The 5,844-nt window shown below is 37.1% G+C and overlaps 1 pseudogene; it reads left to right on the top strand.

Annotated features, from left to right (window-relative positions):
• The window catches only part of LOC135197079 (facilitated trehalose transporter Tret1-like), an 11,224-nt pseudogene extending 6,066 nt beyond the window's left edge, over nucleotides 1-5,158 (top strand).
• Nucleotides 5,159-5,844: the final 686 nt, after the last annotated feature.

The following is a 5,844-nucleotide window of genomic DNA, read 5'->3' as shown; positions in this document are numbered from 1 at the left end:
ATTATGCACCAATTAAAGGAAAATACACACCCATGAAAATGCTTTCATCTCCGTCAGATATAAAAAAAAGGAAACATCATTGAAAATTCTCGTTCTTCTTTCATTCCTGTCAAAGATACCTTATTCAAACTAGTCAAAAGAGGCAAAAAAAAAAAAAAAAAAAAAAAAAAAAAAAACTGACATTATTCAAAGTGCAGTATCCTCCTTTACCGACATTCGCTCGTCACCATCACCCATTCAGGATGGGCATAGGCCTAGTCCTGACTCCTGATTCAACAATTCTGTGACGAGGTGGCAGGACAGAGCGCGTTAGCCTTCAGTGATCACAAATAAATGTCGCCAAGCAACATTTACACTACTTTCTTGATTTGTAAACTATTCATTAAAATTAGATTACATGAAGTCTGTTCACAGGTGATTTACGTGCTTGATCACCCTTTTACCCATATCCCTGAGTACTCCACACCATACGCCATCTTACTTGTTCGGAGCAGCGTTCACTAAGAGTAAACGGTTGTCTTAAAAATTCGCCCCACCAACAAACGGAGCCTTGAAATGTATATATTTATTGAACATTTTCTGCTTAGAATGACTTTTTCTTTTCATTCCCAAAAGATTTGCATAAACTAGCGTTACACCATATATATATTATATATATATATATATATATATGTGTGTGTGTGTGTGTGTGTGTGTGTGTGTGTGTGTGTGTGTGTGTATATATTTATTCATAGTGCGTCTGTCTGTGTGTGTAAGAGAGAGAGAGAGAGAGAGATTAACCAACAAACCCTAAGGGGAGCTAAATGACTGTCGATAAATAAAGGTAAGGATCTCGCAAAACAAGAGTGCTGGCTGTCTCTTCATATCAAAATGATTTAATTGAACGTCCCAGTTAATACAATATGATCATTACTTCAGATGCAGGAAGTAACATTCAAGAGGATGTTTGCACGATCATCGGGTTGGCGTAGTGCAGTCATAGCGACCGCGGCAGGTTCTCTCTTGACAGACCGACTGGGAAGGAAGTTTCTGCTCAGCGTCTCAGCCGCCACAATGGCTGTGTCAATAGGTCAGTCATTAGGGTCAATCCAGGTCTAAAATTGTATCCATGCCCATCGGCAAATGCGGTAAAGTTTTTATATGCCGTTTATTATGCTCGACTGGACTCATTGTTATCGGAGTTCAGGTCAGTTTTTTTTCTCTCTCTCTTCTTTTTTATAGGGTTTCCTATTCGTTGATTGACCAATAATTGTATATTCTAATTTTGCTTTTATACAGAAATATCTAAACCGATACCTGTGTTTCTACTTCATAATTTCTCCCATGACTTTGATAAATAGAGTTGAATGTATGTTTGACAACAAAGCACTGAGAATGACATACTGTGGGAAGGTGGGTGCAAACGGTCGAATATTTAGGTAACGATTTGGAAGGATTGGATGGGAGACATGCAGTCTGAGGTTTGTGGATCACTGAAATATTATTGAGAGCTTACGATTAAAAGCACATAGGAAAGAAGGACTAGAAAAGGTAGAATAGCGAAATGAAAAGTGTGGTAAAAAAAAGAAAAAAAAAAAAAAGAAAAAAAAAAAAAAAAAAAAAGCGGATGATCCCAGAAAATACGGCTGTAAGACTGAGGTCAATGCAGAATTATACTCAATGTCGTGGATAGTTGGTTAACAGAAGATGGAAATGGAGAATGGTGCCTAAGAGGAATGAATTGCTATGTCGCTGAAGTGTGTATTTCGAAGGTTCTTGAATGTAGAGGACGGAAGAGAAGTAGATCTAAATGAAGGAAGTGTGGCGTTAAGTAAATAAGAGTACGTTTGGGAAAGTGACCGCTGGGACTCTCAGGGGGGCAAGAAAGCGAACGAGGAAATCTGTTACGCGTCATTGAGATAGTATTCATTTACTTACTGAAGTATTTCTCATTTAATGTATATTTATATATATAATGCATGTATAGTATAAGTTTTTGTACACCAACTTATTTTACCTCCTGTTTCTGAATGCGGAAGAGCACTTTCCATCATTTATAATAACAGGTTAAAAAGCTGTTCTTTATCGACATTGTCTTCAATGCTCGCTCTAGTGCTTAAAGATTGACTGTCAGTGATCAAGAATTTCATGGGTAAATGCTTATTTGGATCAAAGATTATATAAATCTTCACATTATGAATTATTAGTCATTTTGATCAATAAATAAAAACCCGTGGTCTGAAGATCAGATCGGTAACTTATTTTGAAGTACAACCTGAAACTTTCTCCATTTACTGAATGATAAGAAAGTATTGAGTTAGTAAAGGGACAGTAGTGAAAACTGTCTGATAGTCTGAGACCTTGATCTGAAAGACAAATATAAATCAAATGAATGCATGAAGCAGAAATCACTGAAGGTTTTATTTTCCTTTGCATACATCCCTTCTTAATATTGTTCGTTACTTTACATAGGTAAATGAATTATTGAACCATTTCAGGTCGAACATATTTCTATGTGGAGGATGAAACTCCTCAAACTTCGAGGTTAGGATAGGTAAATTTTGACGAGGTCAGATTGCCAGGTGGTCATCCCTTTACATGCAAAAATCTCCTTTCTTTTATTTGGACGAAAAAAAAATGCATGAGAAATTGAGAATGACTTTCAAGTAACGTGTTGGTGTCTCTTGGTGACTTCCAGTGTGTCTGGGCGTTTTCTTCTACGAGAAGTCTTTAGACGAAGCTTGGGCTGTTGACTCACTTGGCTGGTTACCTCTGGCTTCTCTCATGATCTTCATCTCGGCCTTCTCCATCGGCTATGGACCAATCCCTTGGCTTATGATGGGTAAGATGTTATGTGTGTCATTTTCTTTAATACATATTTTGTAACATTCAAACCTCAATCATGACAAGATAGATTTCACTTGCATAAACACAATCCTAGCGTCCGTGTAAGCTACGGATGGAGGTTTTAGGAGAGCACATAACTCAACCCGCTCAGCCTCTAAGAGCCACTGCCTGGTTCTCTCAGGTCCTAGCTTGAGTGGAAGAGAGAGCTAGGGTGCTGATTATACGTGCATATATGCTCGGCTCTTGTGACTTTGTGGGCCGGTGCAGTGGACTGCTCCTTGATTCTACTGCTCATAAAAAAAATGCGTGTGTGTAAGTGTCATTTGGATTAAATATAAGAAAATATAATTTAACAGAGTGTTCCGGCATTTGTTTCTGATGGCGCAATAAAAACTAAATATCGATCAAAAAAAGCGGCATACTTTATATTAATTTGTATGGTTTTATCGATCAGACAAAAACAAAAACTACTGATGGAAGCGTCACATGGATGAGCCCTGTTTGTCTGATAGTTAAAACCGTGTGATATTAAAATATGCCGTTTGATGATCGATATTCTGCTATGCACTACCTCTCCTCAGATTTCGATTTTTGGAAAGAAATTTATGCACTGCAACTTACAAATCAATCTCTTTTCAATACGAACTCTCCGTTGGAGATGTTTCGAACTAATAACCAAACTGGTTTTCTAACAAAGGTTGAAATCAGAATGCCAAGGTCAAGATTAATGTGGAAAATGAGGTCATGAACTTCTTCATCGATGAGGCCTCCCTCATAGAATGTCACTAATAAGTAATAGAATATATATTAGTGCCGAATGAAAACAAGAGGCAATGAAGTGTAATATGTAATACAGTAACACCAGTATGTATTTTCGATTATTTTATCTGGTCACTTGACATTTAATTCACGGTTACTCTGAATTGCACTCTTTTGTTGCAGGAGAATTCTTCTACCCAAATGTCAAGGAAGCCGCTGGAAGTATGGCAACCACGCTCAACTGGACGTGCGTCTTCATCATAACTTTCACCTTCGCTCCCTTGAAGGTTTGTACAGCATTGGGATCAGTCTGAATTCTTGTATGGTAATTCTTGACATGGCTTGTTTATTGCAGTCTCTCTCTCTCTCTCTCTCTCTCACACACACAAATTTGTAACTGACAACTTATACTGAGTACTAGCGCTCGATTGGGCCATAATAGTTGTACAGTAGTAGTAGTAGTAGTAGTATACTGAATAAAGGTATGTCAGGTCACTTATTTTCATTGGGCTTAACATAATCATAAAATATTCTCACTCTTGTTTGGTTTCATAGGATATAAAAGGCAATCCTCATAAGCGAAAGACAAAGGAATGTCTATGTGCACGTGCGCAGTCTGATAAAAATGTGGTATTTTGATGGATATTCTCTTCTGGATCGTTAATTAATTATAGACCATGCGAGAAAAACAGAACTGAACAGTTTAACTGTCAAAGGGAGCTAGTATATGTCTAAGAACGATCAAAGGTGGCCGAATTGAAAATGAGAATTATAGAAATGTAAAATGTATTAACATAATACACCTTAGTAGTCTACTATGTAGGATTTTATCCCGCCCAAAACAAGAGAGAGAGAGAGAGAGAGAGAGAGAGAGAGAAGAGAGAGAGAGAGAGAGAGAGAGAACTATTGATATTTAGAGAAATGAAAAAGGCAGGTGTATAAATAGAGTGAAATACGCTGTCAGAGTGTGATAACAAACGTAGAGATACAATTAGAACTGAGGATGTATGTTTTGGAAAATAGTCGGTCAAGTATGGTAAAAGTTTTGCGATGTAAAAGAAACACATTATAAAAGATTTAGACGAAGGGCGACTAGTCTGTTGTAGAATAAACATTGAAAAAAATGATCGTATGTGTCAAATTTTGCTGTAAATATGTGGTGGAGAATATAAAATATGGACCCTTCGACAATTATATGTACAGACTCGATTATCATCTACTGAGACAAGTATTGGAAGTAGAAAATGGTCATTTTCGTCACAAGAGCCTCTCAGAGATAATAATGCAACTGTTCTATCCTTTTACTCCTTTTCGATTCTCCTGAACTTTTATTGGTTTTGGTCATTTTTCTAACTATCAGTACTATTTCGATAACATATTTTCATATAGTGTTTCACAGTTATGTGGTGATGGTTCTCCTGTCTTTGCAGAATGCTATCCACGACTATGGAGTTTACTGCTCTTCGGCGGACTGGGAGTGTTCAATTTTTCTATTCTGTCTATTATTTGTACCTGAAACAAAAGGGAAAACCATCCAGGAACCACGGCCTACTTCGGAGCTCCGACCAACTGAAATTGACCCAGAAGTTCGAATTTTTCGTCGTCGAGTCAGATTCCTGTAATTTTCAGTTGTATTCAGTTCGCTGAAACCCTGTTTCGTCCTTCAATAATACGAGGCATGCTGAGAAATGTTTCTGGTAAATGGGTCTCTTCTTGGTTGTTTAGTTACTGAGGAATTTTATTTTTTCGGTGGTTTGGGGTTGAATGCTTCATTATCATGCTTTATTTTCTATTCTAAGTACGTTATTACTAATGAAATACTAGAACACACGTTGAGATTACAGTGAACGTTTGCCATGCTCATGGAAAGATAGCGTGCATATTTTTCATTGAATACGTTAATCATTGTTTGGCATCACTTATTTCTACATAGTCATGTATTTAGTAGGTTTTAGGTTGAATAATAATGCTGAACCTAAACCTATTTTTTATTGACACCCTTTTCGTCTCACTTTAATAAACTGGCCAGAGGAATGCTAGTCCATTTTGTTCTCAGTCAGGAAAAAACTACCTAATAACAGGTTTCAAATTCTTCTTCTTCAAAGGACAAGGACAAGGAAATGAATGGCGATGTCCTTTTAAATCAAGGTACACTTGGGAAACCATCGTCAGTCTAACCTATTGAATATAAGGAAATAAACAGAAACCTCTTTTCTATGATTGGCAATGCATTATTACAACTGAGAGAATGCACGAAAA

The sequence above is a fragment of the Macrobrachium nipponense genome, chromosome 18, assembly GCF_015104395.2.
Source record: "Macrobrachium nipponense isolate FS-2020 chromosome 18, ASM1510439v2, whole genome shotgun sequence".
Classification (NCBI taxonomy): domain Eukaryota; kingdom Metazoa; phylum Arthropoda; class Malacostraca; order Decapoda; family Palaemonidae; genus Macrobrachium; species Macrobrachium nipponense.
The sequence above is the reverse complement of the archived record's forward strand: the minus strand, read 5'-3'. Positions and strand labels throughout refer to the sequence as shown.